Genomic DNA, 19,563 nt, shown 5'->3' on the forward strand with positions numbered 1-19,563 from the left:
TAGAGTATTAAGGAAAGCCATCCTGACAATGTCCTCTCACATTAGACTCTCCTTAGCTGTCACATGTATGTGCCAAACGACATATCATATGACACATGTGAAGAAGAAAGAAGCATGGCACATTTTGTGCAGTGGGAAAAAAAATTCAGTGTTTTTCATTGCAATTTTACAGAGTTTTCCTCTGCAGACTTTCTGCCTCTATTATACCTCTACAGAAACACCAGCGTTTCCACAGGTATAATTACCATGTTCAGATTTTCAAAACACAGCTTTTTTGCTCTGGTTTTTTTTCTACAGTTTGCAGGTGCTCTAAAACGCATAGTTTTTTTTGGTGGTGTTTTTACAACATGGGTCTTCATACCAATAAACAACATCAATAAGAATGTGCTGTCACTTGTTTTGATAGGTAAACCCTTGAACATAAAATTTTTAAGTAATGGGAAGGTAGTGAAACTACCTTTAAAGAAAATTGGGCTACTAGATCAATGTTGGTACATGTAGTTGTGTTTCACCTTCTGTATATCTGCAGGCTATCCTGTTTTACTCAAGCTCTCTTTGCTCAGATTAGATACTTTGCCAACAAAGGCAAAAAAAAAAAAAATTAAAAATGTTGAAGACAATGCAGACCTCATATTTGGTAAAGTAAGCAAGAACATTTTGTGAGAAACAAAGAGTTTCTCTAAGCTAACAACTGTTTGCTTAGGTCACTCTAGTGAAATCTTTGGCAAGTCTAATGCAAACATTTACTGTCACTACTTACTTGCATTTGACTTTTGAATACGGGATGTGAAGCTACTGACCCAAAGCTTCATTTTTCTAATGTAACAAGCAGACTACTGAATAAGAATTTCAGCTGTGCCAGTCCACTATTCCTCATCCATGTTACAGCACGTTTATTGGTAAAAAAAATAAATAAATGAAATGTTTTTATCCTGGCTTTTTTCCCAGTAGAAAAATTCCAACACGTACACATTTGCACTTTAAAAAAAAAAACAGAACTTTTTCAGCACAAGCTTCAATTGTCCCCTCGTGCACATTATGAGATGGCCAGATGAAATTGCAAATCTCATCATGCACTCATTTACCTTCAAAAAAATTCTCTCATTTTCAGAAAAATGAAAATCAGAAAAATATTTATGTAAGCCCATAATAACAATGATGGTAACACATGAATTTGTGTAGTCTGTATAAAACAAAAGCATACATCCTGGATGTTAGAAATCTCTGAGGTGCCTACAAGGCACCCATAGTAAAACCTGACCATCATTGGATCCCAAACAGAACCAGGATTTGCAGCAAAGACAATATGATTCCCATCTGTAGCAGTCCAGGTTTATTGTTCAGGAAAGAACCGCTAACAAAGGCAACAATGTTTATTTTTCAGTGGCAGAACACCTATTGGGCACCATAACAGCAAATTTCCTTCTGTTAAGTGTCTAGAAATGGTGTGAACAGAGACAGGGGTGTGTAGTGAAGATGTCACCTGAGTGTGAATGGTGGACAAGGAAACTATGAGAACTGTTGTGCTTGTCGGTGGATTAAACAATCATCTCAACTGGTGTTCTATCTGGATCGTCCTGAGCCTGTTTGCCTTGTAAGCATGCCCACTAGAGATGAGCGAGTATATTCGATCGAATACCTCCCCTGCATAGTTTTTGTTGTAAAAAAAAAAAGGGCCAGGGAAGGCGGGAGGGGAATCGAATGTTTACCGCATAATATTCGACTGAGTACACCAGTAACTATGCAATGGGAGGCATTCAATCGAACGATCGAATACTACTTGCTCATCTCTCATGCCCACACAGAACCACAGCTCCCAATACCTTCTATACAGCTAAATTAAAACAGCCTAGGTGGCGAGCAAATGATCAAAATGACCATTTTGCTTATCTCAGGCCAATGATGCTCTACCTCTGTCAACTGGGTCTGACAGCTGATATTGCCACCAGTTCTGAGAATGTGGAGGGTTACCCTCATTGTAAATATAGCCCACAGATGCACCACTTCTTCTATTGATTTCAAGATAGCCAAAGTACAGCATCAGCTATCACCAGCACACCAATTTAATTGTTAGTGGGGGCAAATTGAGCAGGGGGGACGTTAAGGCACAGGAACAGCTGGCAGCAGTAGCTGCTACTGCTAAGTACAGGGAAACATTACAAGCAGCCATTAACAAACATTGTAGCTGCCAATAGTGTCCTCTTCTCCTGACCTTTATTCCCAATATCAGGAAAAGTATGCTACTGATAAGGTGTCCCTATTGGTTATGGGGCCCTGTGCAATTGCTCAGTTTGCCTCCTTTAATGCCAGACCTAACCCACAGTAACTGTGGGGAAAAAGGTGGCTAAACTTTTCATCATACTCTTACAGCGGCCCTTTAATTTGTCATGCTTCCACAAACATACTTTTTTGTATAATTTTTATCGTTTGATGTTTGTCCTAGAGACTCTCTGAGTCTTAATATTTTGTATAATTCATTAGTGTTATTGTTGTTGTTTCTTGTCAATACTTTTCTAAAAATACATTTAAAACATTAAATTAAATTAAATGGGGGTGCTGCAGATAGCCAATGCTATTTACAATGAGGGTGTTCCTCTCATTTTCCGTGGGAATAGTGAGAATGTCAGCAGTCAGACCTAATTGACAGAGGCAGAGCATCATCCTTTTCACAAGCACTGACTCATCCATCAGATTTTAGTGTGTGGGGGAACTCTGCAGCAATGTGTACAACTTCACTACTGACAGACTTATAGCTGCTGCTGAGTTTCCTCCATTTCTATTTCACCCAGAAATTCTGCCAAAAGTGAGTGTATTTTTTTGTTAAATATGTATCCTACTAATATTATAAATGTGAAAGTTTGTGTGTTTGGATGTTTGGATGTTTATGAGTTTGGATGTTTGTTCCTCAATCACGCTAAAACGCCTGGACTGATTTGCGTGCAATTTTCCACAAACATAGTTTTCCCTTAGGATTGAGTCACAGGCTACTTTTGGTGCCACTAAACAACATCGCTTCCTAGCAGGAGACTCACAAAAGCAGGACTCCTAGCCCCAGCTATAGACTCACAAACACTGCCTGGCATTTCCTGCCTCAACCTGCCTGTACACTCCTTACTGTCACCTCAGGAGTAGCCCTCACTCTACTCACTCACATTTTACATATAGCTTTCCACTATATAACACAACACAATACAACACATCACATTGTCTGACACAATACAACACATCACATTGTCTGACACAATACAACACATCACATTGTCTGTATCACGACATACACAATACAACACATCACATTGTCTGTATCACGACATACACAATACAGCACATCACATTGTCTATCACGACATACACAATACAACATATCACATTGTCTGTATCAGGACATACATAAAACAACACATCACATTGTCTGTATCACTACATACACAATACAACACATCACATCACATTTGCTAGCCCACCAAACTTTTTAAAGCACTTTTACAGTTTCACACGTCTGTGTCCGCCCAATTCTCAAATCACCGCAGACGAAGTCGCGGGTAAAAGCTAGTATTTAATATGTTTATATGTGCACGTGTTTACAGTACGTGTCATATACTGTGTGAGTACTATATGTTTGTATACAGGTATGTGTAAGTATACAGTATATGCTATATGAATGTATAAGTTTAAGTATATGGTATACAAATGTATGTACTGTATAAGTATATAAATGTATATGTTTGAGTATATATGCTATATGAATATATAAGTGTGACTATATGCAGCATATAAATGTGTCTATAATACAGTGTCTTACAAAAGTATTCATACCTCTTTTCACATTTTGTCATCTTACAACCACAAACTTAAATGTACAGTATTTTATTGAGATGTTAAGTGATAAACCTATACAAAGTAGCAGATAATTGCAAAATGGAACAAAAATGATACAAGGTTTTCAAAACTTTAATCAAATAAAAATCTGAAAAGTGTGATGTGCAAAAGTATTTCACAGCTGTCTTTGCATTCAAAGGGCAACTGATTTCTCAGATCTCCATACATTTTGGTATATGGAGGAATCTGTGAAAACAAACAAAAATAGGACATGACCTATATTTTGACAGTTGTGACAATGGACCGTCAAAATAATGGTCATGTGAATATCCCCTATTTATTGACAGTGAAATTAATACTGACGTGACTTCCTTTAAAAAAATGGATGTCACCCGACCAGTATTCACTGCCATGAGAATGTAGCTTAAGTCTACACGGGACGTACATGTAGCAGATTAGTCAGTGCAGACTTGTTGGCGGCTAATCAGTTGCATTGCACAATAGCAGCAAAGTAGATGAGAATCAAAAAGGACCTTTCATATCCTCAGACACATGCAATTTTATATACCGCTAGAAAGCCGACAGTGCTCTGAATTGAACGCACTGTCGACTTTCCCGTTATGTGCCCCAGGGCTGGAGATATCGCTGCCGTTAGTTTCGGTACCAATCTCTGCCCACTATCAGAAGTGCGTTCCTGGCAGTCTAGCTGGGCTTTGAGGAATGCTTCCCTTGACATTACTTGTCCATAGCCCTGTACTGTCCTATGGACGAGTACAGTCAGGGGGAGCAGTTAGGAACACCCCATCTGATTGTATAGGGCTATGGACGAGTACTGTCAGGAGGAGCGTTCCTCACAACACAGCTAGACTGTCAGGAATGCCCCTTCTGACAGTAGGTAGAGATTGTTTCTGAAAATAACGGCAATTAGCCTGATACTCTGGATCTCGGGAGCTCCACAGCTGTATCGGCATGCTGTGCACACCGATACTGTTTAATTCTATGACAGAGCAGGGAGGTGGAAGGTCCTTGCTTTTCCATAGAAGACAGTCATTAGTGCACAGGACGTCGCGGCACAGGTGGTGTGATGACGTCACTACATTGCACCACCTGTGCCATTACTACAGGCAGAGTCTTCAGCTGCTCCACTCATCACGGGAGCGTGGTAAGGGGAGTACAAGATTTATTGTTTTCTGGAAAGGGAAAAGGATCACCTGCTAAGGGGGTAAACCATTATTTATAGGAGGCTAATATTTATAGTGGGGGAACTATTAAATATTATAAAATATATAACATAACATATTATATATATACAGTACTAGAGGGAGGACCCGGCTTCGCACGGGTATATTACATTTTATGTTTGTGTAGTGGCCCCATAAGAATTGTCCAATTTTGCACTGGTGTATTTTGTATGTTGTTTTTGTGTATGTCCATAAGCGTCATGTGATTATGTGTATCTCATTTTGGATGTCAGTGAAAAACCTGTGATCAGTTGTTATGGATACCTGGAGTAAAGCTGTATCTAATCCTTCCCCGTGTAGTACTGTGTTTAGATGCAAGTATCCAATCCTTGTTGGTGTGGTACTGTGTGCAGATGCACATATCTAATCCTCCCCGTGTGGTATTGTGTGCAGAGGCGCGTATCTAATCCTCCAGTAAGTGAAACTGTGTGCAGACGCACATATCTAATGACTCTGGCGTGCGGTACTGTGTGCAGATGCGCGTATCTAATACTCTGGCATGTGGTACTGTGTGCAGATGCACGTATCTAATCCTCCCCTGTGTGGTATTGTGTGAAGAGGCGCGTATCTAATCCTACGGCATGTGGAACTGTGTGTAGACGTGGGTATCTAATCCTACGGCATGTGGTACTGTGTGCAGACGTGCGTATCTAATCCTACGGAATTTGGTACTGTGTGCAGACGCGCTTATCTTATCCTCTGGCGTGTGGTACTGTGTGCAGACGCACGTATTTAATCCTCCCCTGTGTGGTATTGTGTGAAGAGGCGCGTATCTAATCCTACGGCGTGTGGAACTGTGTGTAGACACGTGTATCTAATCCTACGGCATGTGGTACTGTGTGTAGACGCGCGTATCTAATCCTACGGCATGTGGTACTGTGTGCAGACGCGTGTATCTAATCCTAAGGCATGTGGTACTGTGTGTAGACGCACGTATCTAATCCTAAGGCATGTGGTACTGTGTGCAGACGCGTGTATCTAATCCTATGGCGTGTACAACTGTGTGAAGACACGTGTTTCTAATCCTCCCCTGTGTGGTATTGTGTGAAGAGGCGCGTATCTAATCCTACGGCGTGTGGAACTGTGTGTAGAGGCGTGTATCCAATCCCCCGGCATGTGGTACTGTGTGCAGATGCGCATATCTAATCCTATGGCATGTGGTACTGTGTGTAGACGCACGTATCTAATCCTCCCCCGTGTGGTACTGTGTGTAAACACGCGTATCTAATCCTCCCCTGTGTAATACTGTGTGCTGAGACGCGTATCTAATTCTCTGGCTTGTGGTACTGTGTGCAGAGACACGTATCTAATCCTCCCCTGTGTGGTATTGTGTGAAGAGGCACGTATCTAATCCTAAGGCATGTGGAACTGTGTGTAGACGTGGGTATCTAATCCTACGGCATGTGGTACTGTGTGCAGAAGTGCGTATCTAATCCTACGGAATTTGGTACTGTGGGCAGACGCGCTTATCTTATCCTCTGGCGTGTGGTACTGTGTGCAGACGCACGTATTTAATCCTCCCCTGTGTGGTATTGTGTGAAGAGGCGCGTATCTAATCCTACGGCGTGTGGAACTGTGTGTAGACATGTGTATCTAATCCTACGGCATGTGGAACTGTGTGTAGACGTGCGTATCTAATCCTACGGAATTTGGTACTGTGTGCAGACGCGCTTATCTTATCCTCTGGCGTGTGGTACTGTGTGCAAACGCACGTATTTAATCCTCCCCTGTGTGGTATTGTGTGAAGAGGCGCGTATCTAATCCTACGGCGTGTGGAACTGTGTGTAGACACGTGTATCTAATCCTACGGCATGTGGTACTGTGTGTAGACGCGCGTATCTAATCCTACGGCATGTGATACTGTGTGCAGACGCATGTATCTAATCCTAAGGCATGTGGTACTGTGTGTAGACGCACGTATCTAATCCTACGGCATGTGGTACTGTGTGCAGACGCGTGTATCTAATCCTATGGCATGTACAACTGTGTGAAGACACGTGTATCTAATCCTCCCCTGTGTGGTATTGTGTGAAGAGGCGCGTATCTAATCCTACGGCATGTGGAACTGTGTGGAGAGGCGTGTATCCAATCCCCCGGCATGTGGTACTGTGTGCAGATGCGCATATCTAATCCTATGGCATGTGGTACTGTGTGTAGACGCACATATCTAATCCTCCCCCGTGTGGTACTGTGTGTAAACACGCGTATCTAATCCTCCCCTGTGTGATACTGTGTGCTGAGACGCATATCTAATTCTCTGGCTTGTGGTACTGTGTGCAGAGACACATATCTAATCCTCCAAAGTGTGGTATTGTGTGAAGAGGCGCGTATCTAATCCTTTGGCGTGTGGAACTATGTGTAGACACGCGTATCTAATCCTGCTGCATGTGGTACTGTCTGCAGACATGTGTATCTAATCCTATGGCGTGTACAACTGTGTGCAGACGCGCGTATCTAATCCTCTGGAATGTGGAACTGTGTGTAGACGCGTGTATCTAATCCTACGGTATGTGGTACTCTGTGCAGACGCGTGTATCTAATCCTATGGCGTGTACAAATGTGTGCAGACGCACGTATCTAATGCTCTGGAGTGTGGAACTGTGTGTAGACGCCTGTATCTAATCCTTCGGCATGTGGAACCGTGTGCAGACGCGTGTATCAAATCCTTCAGTGTGTGGAACTGTGTGCAGAAATGCGTATTTAATCCTCTGGGGTGTGGGACTGTGTGGAGACCCGTGTATCTAATCTTCTGGCGTGTGATACTGTGTGCTGATCTGTGTATCTAATCCTCTGGAGTGTGGAACTGTGTGTAGACGCCTGTATCTAATGCTTCGGCATGTGGAACCGTGTGCAGGCGCACGTATCTAATCATATGGCATGTGGTACTGTGTGCAGAAGTGCGTATTTAATCCTCTGGTGTGTGGGACTGTGTGCAGACCCATGTATCTAATCCTATGGTGTGTACAACTGTGTGAAGACACGTGTATCTAATCCTCCCTTGTATGGTATTGTGTGAAGAGGTGCGTATCTAATCCTATGGCGTGTGGAACTGTGTGTAGACGCGCGTATCCAATCCCCCGGCATGTGGTACTGTGTGCAGATGCGCGTATCTAATCCTATGGCATGTGGTACTGTGTGTAGACGCGCGTATCTAATCCTCCCCCGTGTTGTACTGTGTGCAGACGTGAATATCTAATCCTTTGGCGTGTGGAACTATGTGTAGATGCGCGTATCTAATCCTACTGCATGTGGTACTGTGTGCAGATGCGTGTATCTAATCCTATGGCATGTACAACTGTGTGCAGATGCGCGTATCTAATCCTCTGGAATGTGGAACTGTGTGCAGACGCGCATATCTAATCCTCTGGAATGTGGAACTGTGTGCAGACGCGTGTATCTAATCCTATGGCGTGTACAAATGTGTGCAGCTGCACGTATCTAATCCTCTGGAGTGTGGAACTGTGTGTAGACGCCTGTATCTAATCCTTTGGCATGTGAAACCGTGTGCAAATGCACGTATCAAATCCTTCAGTGTGTGGAACTGTGTGCAGACCCGTGTATCTAATCCTCTGGCATGTGATACTGTGTGCTGATCTGTGTATCTAATCCTCTGATGCGTGTATCTCAGTTTGGATATCAGTGTTGTATTGTGCATGTGGAGTGACCGTGTGTATTGCAGTTGGAATATGAGTGAAAGACTTGCAGGTTTGTATTGGCTAAGGGGGGGCACTATATTTGGAATGCTGTATCTCAGCAACGGTACGTCCGAGCGAGTTGGAGTCTCATCTTAAACCTTGCTGGATACCTGAAGTATCTCTGTACCAAATTTGGTGAAGATCGGTCCAGTCGTTTGGTTCGCATTAGAGTACAGACAGACAGACGGACAGACGGACAGACAGACAGACAAGAATTCATTTTTATAAGATAGGGAGATATATATATATATAAAATAGTCCTCCTTATATATATAAATAATTTAATTTAATGTATAATAGTTCCTCCTTTATAAATATTACCCTCCTTATATTTAATAGTTCTATTTAATAATGTTTTAATAATATGTTATAACATATACGGTATATTGTAAGCCGATGGCTGGCCAAGTAATGGAGGGGGTGTACATCTCACCAAGACTACTAAGGTGGATGAGATGAGAAAACTCCAGAAAGAACATTTCTCAGCAGATAACTATTGTCTGCTGAGGGTTATTGCAAAGTTCCAGTTACTGGGCTGGATTTTTAGGAATGGCAGGTAGGATTGGTAGTGGGACCTGTCATTCCACCCCCTCTAGTCCATACTTTGGGGATGTTCCGGCAGCGACTCAGCTGCAGAGAGTCTCCTCGTCAAGCAGGCTTAAGAAGTTGCTCCAGCAGCAACACTTTGGCAGAGCTTGGCGGGAGAGTGAAAGAGAGAGGTCATATTTTTGGAGCTGTGTCCTGAATGATTCCACTGGTGTAAGGGAATTGCTAAGACAGCAATTCCCAGAACTGTTAAACCCTGGGAGGGGCACAAGGGACAGTGATCCCTAAGCTGAAGCCCCCCACTTTCCCTTCCTATTGCCAGGCCCTATCCTAGGTAATAGGCGACAACCACAAAGACAATCCCTCCCTGAATACGTGAAACACAAAACGCAGACAAGACGAACAACAACAAAGGGAGGTCAGCTAGCCAGGGTTCGGTAACAGGAGAGCGATGCAGTGCCAAATCAGAGTCAAGAGAATAGTCAATGAGAAAAGCCAAAGGTCAAGTATAATAGTATAAGCAAACAGGGACAGTAAGAGCAGGTATGCGCACGGCAATAACAAGCCCTGGTGTGAATGGGAACCAAGGCTAAATAGGGAGGAAGAACCCGCCCATGGAGTTCACAGAAAGGCAGCTGTCAATCACAGGGCAAGGCCAGATTAACCACTAAATGGACAGAGGCAACCTTGGCAGAAGACGGGTGTGGTGCAAATCCAATTAAAGACTAGAGCCGTGTTCACACAGTGCAACTAAAAACTTTAAGCAGATTCTCAAACTGCACACGCCTCCTGCGCCGCAGCATGCGAGCAGAGGGTGGTGCAGTGACCCGAACAGGCAGAGATGTTACAGTACCCCCCCTTTTATGAGGGGCCACCGGACCCTCACCAGACAAACCAGTTCTAGAGGGATTCTGAGTTTTCCCTGCCTTGTATTTTGGTTCAGCTTGAACCACAGACTCTTGAGAACCAGGCAAACAATTTTTAATCATCCGGCGTTTCTGATACCACCAGGTTTTAATACCGGAGGAGCGTTCCCAACTTTTAGTAGCTGAGACCTTCTCCACAGTGACACAATCTACAGAATGTAAAGCAATAGAGTGGGATGAGCACTGATCTCCCCACTTTACCAACTCCTTTTTACCCCAATCCAAAATAGGGTTATGGAGCTTCAGCCAGGGGAACCCCAAAATAACATCAGCAGAGAGATTCTCCATAACAAAAAGGCTTATGACCTCTGAATGTGTAGAACCCACTTGCAAAGAGATCAAGGGGGTTTTAAAACTGACTTTACCCCTGGCCAGTGGAGTAGAATCCGCTCCAGTAACAGACATAGGTGAGTCCAGTGGCAAAAGCTCAATGCCCAAAGATTCAACAACTGAATATTTAATAAAGTTAGCTGCAGACCCAGAGTCAACTAGGGCCTTGCCAGAAACAGATCTGTCCCCAGAGGACAAAGACACAGATAACATCATCTTATTGTTATTCCCACCAAATACCTGGTTGCCTGAGTGGTTCTTCTGATTACCACTCAGGCACTGAAGTTTTTGCGCAGGTGACAAGGGTCTGATAGAGCAGTCTCGGATGACATGACCAGAGGAACCACAGTACAGGCACAGGTTATTCCTGAGACGATGCTCTCGTCGTGTCTTGGCGTCCATAGCTCCCAGTTGCATGGGTTCCTCACCAGAAGTGACGGGAGGAAAGGTAGGTTTATCAGAGGAGAGAGAGGAAGAGACAGAAAACTTGGAGGCAACAGACCCTACTCTCTCTTTTAAATTTTCTCGGATCTTGCGGTCAATACGGACCGCCAAAGTCATGGCTTTCTCAAGCGTCGGGGGATCTGGGTGACCAACCCAGAGCTCCTTAACACGGTCACACAAACCTTTTTTAAAGTGAGCCTTTAGAGCTGACTCACACCAACCTGCAGTTACACTGTACTTACGGAACTCTGCGCAATACTCCTCTGCAGAGCGTTTTCCTTGCCGCATGGTGAGGAGTTGAGATTCCGCAAGCGCAATGTGGTCTGGCTCAGCATAGATAGAGCCCAGGGACTTAAAAATTTTTTCCACATCAGACCACTCATCAGCATCAGGAGGGAGTTTAAGGGCCCAAGCTTGTGGATCCCCCTGTAGCAGAGATATAACCACTCCCACCATTTGGGCCTGAGTCACATGTGGATTAATCCGAAAATACAAGCGACAAGACTCCCTGAACGTCTGAAATTTTTCACGGTCCCCTGAGAAACGATCCGGGAGTAACATCTTGACCTTGTAAGGTGCCAAAACAGCTGGGGATGATGCAGCAGCCTCAGTAAGGGTCTGAACCTGTTTAGCAAGCTCAGCTACCAGGCCTGTCAATCCCTCCAACTTTGCTGCAAGGCACTGGATAGGATCCATGCTGTCTGTAGGGAAGCAATGGATGTAGGTTTTTGGGCTTGTTATTCTGTAAGGGAATTGTTAAGACAGCAATTCCCAGAACTGTTAAACTCTGGGAGGGGCACAAGGGACAGTGATCCCTAAGCTGAAGCCCCCCGCTTTCCCTTCCTATTGCCAGGCCCTATCCTAGGTAATAGGCGACAACCACGAAGACAATCCCTCCCTGAATACGTGAAACACAAAACGCAGACAAGACGAACAACAACAAAGGGAGGTCAGCTAGCCAGGGTTCGGTAACAGGAGAGCGATGCAGTGCCAAATCAGAGTCAAGAGAATAGTCAATGAGAAAATCCAAAGGTCAAGTATAATAGTATAAGCAAACAGGGACAGTAAGAGCAGGTATGCGCACGGCAATAACAAGCCCTGGTGTGAATGGGAACCAAGGCTAAATAGGGAGGAAGAACCCGCCCATGGAGTTCACAGAAAGGCAGCTGTCAATCACAGGGCAAGGCCAGATTAACCACTAAATGGACAGAGGCAACCTTGGCAGAAGACGGGTGTGGTGCAAATCCAATTAAGGACTAGAGCCGTGTTCACACAGTGCAACTAAAAACTTTAAGCAGATTCTCAAACTGCACACGCCTCTTGCGCCGCAGCATGCGAGCAGAGGGTGGTGCAGTGACCCGAACAGGCAGAGATGTTACAACTGGCTTTTGGATTTCTGTTATTCTAGGTGAGGTAACCTATTCTATGTTTAGTTAGAGCCTAGCCGGGCAGGTATTTATTTTTTGTATTGTTTCCTTTTGTTGCTGCACTGCCTTTTTGAGTGAAAATAAAACTCTACCTTTGTTTTGGACTAAAAGAAACTGGACTTTTGTGTATATGCCACCCCACCTAGCAACCCCAGACCCTAACAATTGGTGGAGGACGCGGGCATACAGTGGTTGCTAGGGGCAACGACACGTCCACTCCTTGCTGGAGAAAAAAAAAAATATCTTGGGTGAAGGCTGCTGCCGCTATACAGACCCAGTCTATGGAGGAGATACTGAAGCATCTCGTGCAGTCCAATGTGCAGCAACAGGAGACCAACCGTTTGCTGTTAGAGCAGATTACACTACTTAAAGAGACTGGTGTCACTGGCCTGCAGAGACCTGTGGAGTACAGAGATGAGAAGTGGGCTGTGCAAAGAGCTTTGCAAAAGATGACCCCAGTTGATAACGTGGAGACCTTCCTGAGTATGTCTGAGAGAGTGGCTGAACGGGAGAAACTGCCATCTGCTGACTGGGCAGACATCATTGCACCTTATCTGACCGGTGAACACCAGAAGGCCTGTTATGACCTCTGCCAGCAAGATGTCCAGGACTATGATAAACTAAAGCCGGAAATTCTTGCTCGGCTGGGGGTAACCACTGCTGTCCGTGCCCGGCAGGTACATACCTGGAGCTACCATATGGACAAGCCTGCTAGATCCCAGATGTACGATCTGATTCACCTACTGTAGTGAAAAAGTGGCTGGAACCAGACACCTGTAACCCTACAAAGATGGTGAAGAAGGTGGTCCTAGACCGGTTCACCAGAGCTCTTCCTCCTGTGTTGCAGCACTGGGTTCGACATGGAGACCCCAAAGATGCCAACCAGCTCCTCAGCTTTCTGGAGAGGTACCTGGCGACTGAGGCGGAACTCCGTGATGACCTTACAACGCGATCTTCCCACAGGAACACCTGGCGGAGGGCACCTCCCGGGAAGACTGTTCCATTATTTGAGAGTGGAGGGAAAAGAGCTCCAGATGTGTTTTCTAGGCAGTCCACCAGCCCAAGAAGGGACTCTCTGCTGGAGAAACCAGGGCTGGTACAGTGTTGGAGATGCCATGAGTGGGGACATATTGCTGACCAGTGCCCATTAACCTCTGAGCCAATGGACTGTGATGCTGCTGGGTGTCAATCATTATTTGCCAGACCTGTCTGTGCTGTGGCACTGGGACTAGAGAGTGGGCCTCAGGTCTGCCAAGTTGAGGTGAATGGCCATTCTGTCCTTATGCATAATGTGATTTTGGGACGTGATTTCCATTTGTTCTGGGATTTGTGGGGAAAAGGTACAATCACACAGCCAAAGGTGGAAACCCCGCCTACGCTCAAAGTGCATGAGGAGGGCGACACCTTTCCATTACAGGTCCTAGCTAGAGAGGAGGATGATGCCTCTTCCCCAGCTCCTGAGCCTAACATACCTGAATTAGAAGTCTCACGGGATAATTTTGGTACTGCACAATTGAGAGATCCCACTCTTGCTAATGCTTGTGATAATGTGACAGTTGTTAACAATGTGCCTCAGGAACCTGATGTTGACCACCAATTCTCACATTTTGCTATGAATAATGACCTCTTGTATCGGGTTGTAAAAAGTAATGGGGAAACTGTGGAGCAGCTTCTTGTACCAAAGCCATACCGCCATATGGTACTTGATATGGCCCATAATCATGTGCTTGGAGGACACCTAGGGGCGGAGAAAACACAGGAGAGGATTCTACAAAGATTTTATTGGCCCTGCGTGTACAGGTAAGTGAAGGACTACTGTGCGTCCTGTCCTACGTGTCAGGTACATGCCCAGCCCCACATTTCCATAGTCCCTTGGTTCCCTTGCCCATCATTGAAGTGCCTTTTGAAAGGATTGGTATGGATTTGGTCAGTCCAATAGTCAAGTCAGCTAGAGGTCACCAATATATTCTGGTTGTCTTAGATTACGCTACTCGCTATCCTGAGGCGGTTCCCTCAGATTACGACATCAAAGAGTATTGCCCGTGAGTTATTCTATATGTTTTCAAGGACAGGCATACCTAAAGAGATACTGACAAAGGCACACCGTTAATGTCAAAGGGGATGAAAGAGCTATGTAAGCTGTTTAAAATTACCACATACGGACCTATGTGTATCACCCCCAGACAGATGGGTTAGTGGAGCGCTTTAATAAGACTCTCAAGCATATGCTTAAAAAGGTGGTAGACAAAGATGGTCGTGACTGGGATTGCCTGTTGCCATACCCGATGTTCTCTATTAGAGAGGTTCCACAAGCGTCTACAGGTTTTTCCCCTTTTGAATTAGTCTATGGTAGACACCCCAGGGGCTTACTTGATATAGCCAAAGAAACCTGGGAAACGGAGGCTTCCCCATACCGTAGTGTCATAGAGCATGTAGGTCAAATGCAGAACCGCATTTCAACAGTCATGCCAATTGTAAAAGAACATCTGCAAAGAGCACAAGAGGCCCAAAGCAGAATTTACAATCATTCTGCCAGAGTCCGAGAGTTTAACCCAGGGGACGGAGTCCTTATTTTGGTGCCTACTGTGGAGAGCAAGTTCTAAGCGAAATGGCAAGGCCCATATGAAATTGTGGAAAAAGTAGTGCCAGTCAACTATAAGGTTCACCAACCAGGGAAAAGGAAGCCTTTTCAAATCTACCATGTGAACTTGATTAAGCCCTGGAACTAGAGGGAAACCTTGGTGGCCTCAAATACAGAGGTGGGTGATTCGTTGCCACCAATCCCTCCGGTCCGTGTGAATGAGACCCTCTCAGTGTCCCAACAATAAGAGGCAAAAGAGTTCCTGCAGAAAAATAGATGCAAGTTCTCTGATCTACAAGGGCGTACACACCTAATAGAGCACCATGTAGTGACAGAACCTGGGAGGAAAGTAAACCTCAAACCCTACAGAATACCAGAGGCACGTAGGGAGGTAGTGTTAACTGAGGTTAAACACATGCTTGAGTTGGGAGTGATTGAGGAATCCAAAAGTGAGTGGTCTAACCCAATTGTATTGATACCAAAGCCCAATGGTACTTGGCGGTTCTGCAATGATTTTAGAAAATTGAATGAGATTTCCAAGTTTGACGCTTATCCTATGCCCAGGGTTGATGAGCTGACTGGGAAGTTGGGTAATGCCAGGTACATAACCACACTGGACCTTACAAAAGGTTACTGACAAATACCTTTGCTAAGGAAGTCAAAGAGAAAACTGCCTTTGTGGTTCTAGAAGGTCTGTTCCAGTACAGGGTTATGCCATTTGGTTTACATGGAGCTCCTGCTACCTTTCAGAGGTTGATGGACCAGATCTTGTGGCCACATCGTGACTACGCAGCGGCTTACCTGGACGATGTGGTCATTCATAGCCCAGACTGGGAAAGTCACCTCTGTAAGGTGCAGGCAGTACTGGACTCCATAAGTGAGGCAAGCCTTATTATCAACCTTGAGAAATGTGCTTTAGGGCTAGAGGAAGCCAAGTACCTGAGCTATGTCATTGGCAAAAGGTAATAAAGCCCTAAATCAATAAGGTGGAGGCAATACAAAATTGGCCAAGACCACTGACCAAGAAGCAAGTCAGGGCATTTCTTGGCATTGCTAGCTACTACTGGAGGTTTGTGCCAAACTTTGCCTCTATTGCAGCTCCTTTCACTGACCTGACAAAAGGTGGGAAGTCAGTGATGATCCACTGGACACCAGAGGCAGAGGAGGCGTTCCAGAGGCTAAAGCAAGCCCTATGTCAGCAGCCAGTGCTGATAGCCCCTGACTTTAGGAAGGAGTTCCTGGTGCAGACAGATGCCTCAAATACAGGTTTAGGAGCGGTGCTGTCCCAGGTGGTAAATGGTGAGGAGCATCCAGTGATGTACCTGAGCAGGAAGCTGTCCCCTGCAGAAAAAAATTACGCCACTGTGGAAAGGGAATGCTTGGCCGTTAAAGGGATTCTACCATTAAAACTCTTTTTTTTCTAGGTAACACGTCGGAATAGCCTTTAGAAAGGCTATTTGTCTCCTACCTTTAGAAGTGATATCCACCGCGCCGTTAGTTAGAAATACCGTTTTTTTACCGGTATGCTCATTAGTTCTCTCGCAGCGATGGGGGCATCCCCCAGCACTGGAAATGCGATGGGGGCGTCCCCACTGCTGCTAGAAAACCGTCTCCAGCGACGCGTCTATCTTCTGCTGGATCCGCCCCTTCCTTCTTCGTCTTTCTTCGGCTTCACGTCGGCCAGTGGGACACTAGTAGAGCCGAATGCGCATGCCCGTGGATATAGTGCCGACGCCGCAATTGCGCGCATGCGCAGTACGTTCCTCGAAGTCTTCACCGAACAGAGCGTACTGCGCAGGCGTCCGACGTCAAGCTGAAGAAAGACAAAGAATGAAGGGGAGGATCCAGCAGAAGATAGAGGCATCGCTGGAGCCGGTTTTCGAGCATCAGTAGGGACGCCCCCATCGCATTTCCAGCGCTGGGGGACGCCCCCATCGCTGCAAGAGAACTAATTAGCATACTGGTTAAAAATCGGTATTTCTAACGAGCAGTGCGGCAGAGATCACTTCTAAAGGTAGGAGACGAATAGCCTTTCTAAAGGCTATTCCGATGTGTTATCTAGAAAAAAAAAGCGTTTTAATGGTAGAATCCCTTTAAGTGGGCACTGGATGCCCTGAGGTACTACCTCCTGGGGAGAAAGTTTAAATTGATCACTGACCATGCTCCTCTTACATGGATGAAAATGAATAAGGACAGAAATGCTAGGGTTACCAGATGGTTCCTATCCTTACAAAAAATTTTCTTTCAGTGTGGAGCATAGACCCGGGAAATTATTGGGAAATGCTGATGCCCTGTCAAGGGTCCATTGTATGATGGCCACAAATGCCCAGCCCTCCGGTCTGGAGAAAAGAGGGGGGGGGGGGTATGTAAGTCGATGGCTGGTCAGTTAATGGAGGGGTGTACATCTCACCCAGACTACTAAGATGGGTGAGATTAGAAAACTCCAGAAAGAACATTTCTCAGCAGATAACTATTGTCTGCTGAGGGTTATTGCAAAGTTCCAGTTACTGGGCTGGATTTTTAGGAATGGCAGGTAGGATTGGTAGTGGGACCTGTCATTCCACCCCCCTCTAGTCCATACTTTGGGGATGTTCCGGCAGCGACTCAGCTGCAGAGAGTCTCCTCATCAAGGAGGCTTAAGAAGTTGCTCCAGCAGCAACACTTTGGAAGAGCTTGGCGGGAGAGTGAAAGAGAGAGGTCATATTTTTGGAGCTGTGTCCTGAATGATTCCACTGGCTTTTGGATTTCTGTTATTCTAGGTGAGGTAACCTATTCTATGTTTAGTTAGAGCCTAGCCGGGTAGGTATTTATTTTTGTATTGTTTCCTTTTGTTGCTGCACTAGCTTTTTGAGTGAAAATAAAACTCTACCTTTGTTTTGGACTAAAAGAAACTGGACTTTTGTGTCTATGCCACCTCACCTAGCAACCCCAGACCCTGACTATATATATATATATATATATATATATATATATATATATATATATATATATATATATATAGGCAGGGAAATATGGGGCTTCATAAAGGTAAGAGGCACTTAATCAGCAAAAAGCGAAATCTTGAACCCATTACTATGCACTTTCACACCAAAGATATCGGGGTCAACAATTCTATTTACAATGCAAACCATGAAGGCAACAGAGGGCAAGCCTGACGAGTACCATTGCCTGAAGTAAATGTAAGGGAGGTGGAATGAGGGAGATCTATAGCAGTAGCATGGGACACATACAGGCTTTCAATAGATGTGAAAAAGGGGCCTGTGATGCCATAGGCCTTCAAAAGGAGACCAAAACCCACCTTGTATTTATGAATTAGGGAGGGCTGGAGGCATTCAAGCATCTGGGCTAAAATTGTGATACATATTTTAAGGTCCGAATTAAGAAGAGCAATGGGTCTATAATTTGAGCAGTCGATATGGTCATTGTGTGGTTTAGGTATAAGGGTAATATGAAAGTGGAGAACAGAAGGCGGTATAGGTGAGATCTGTAGGAAGGAATTGTACAAGTCCACCATCCTGGGACCCAGCATATCCTGGTATGTTTTGCAATAAATATATTAGATTGTAAGCTCTTGCGAGCAGGGCCTTCATTCCCATTATGTGAATAGACTATTTCTCTTTCATGTATGTTTTTGTCTATACTTATACCCTACAAATTGTAAAGTGCTGAGGAGTATGTTTGTGAACTAGAAACCAAGAAAAGGTAAGACAAAACACTCAACATATAAAAAAGGAATATGCTTGTGCTATATAAATAAAATGTATTTAAAAATATATTGTAGGCAGGCAGGGAAAGATTGGGGATGGAAGATACCTCACGCTGAGGTGGCTCGTTTCCACTAGGTAATGGACTGGAATTCATATCTGGGTTTTGGGTTTGATTATAGACCGGGGCTCGAAGCTCTAGTCCTGGGTTTTGTTAGAGCCAAAGTTAAAGCCTTAAGACTGACCAGGTAGGAGGGTGTGGGTGTCTCTTTCCCTCTTCTGATGGGAGCTCTGAGCTAAAAACACTGCCTGTGTGGAAGATGAAAGTGGAGATAAGTTGCTAACCTGGCGAGCCTGTGGGATTGTTTTTGTCACAAAGACTGTTTTGTGTTGCTGAACTCTTCTGCCACTTGACTGAATTAAGCCATGTTGTTTTACGTTGCCTTATGCTGCTGAAAGCCATTTGTGTTTAGACATTGTGAACTCCTCCCAAGAAAGTACCAGTGTGAACTAGCAGACAGTCCTCCATATGTCTTACTTGCCTGGTAACTTGCCCCCAAGGTCCTGAAGATACAATATGTGAAGCTATCAGGTCCCGGCGCCTTTCTACCTATTCAGGGTAGTCCGCACATCATGAAGAGTCCAGGAAGGAGGCTAACATAGAGGTAAACCTGCAGGACAGATACCTGCTGAGTTTGATCTGATGGCATTGGGCAAAGCATATAGGGGTTGATAATAATCAAAGAAAACTGAAGCAATAGTGACGGTTTGATACAGAAGTTGAAGTCTATCCTTCAAAGCCTGTGGGGTTTAATTGGATGACCTATTATGGAAAACTCTCACTAGTAAA

Source organism: Leptodactylus fuscus, chromosome 1, assembly GCF_031893055.1.
Source record: "Leptodactylus fuscus isolate aLepFus1 chromosome 1, aLepFus1.hap2, whole genome shotgun sequence".
NCBI lineage: Eukaryota > Metazoa > Chordata > Amphibia > Anura > Leptodactylidae > Leptodactylus > Leptodactylus fuscus.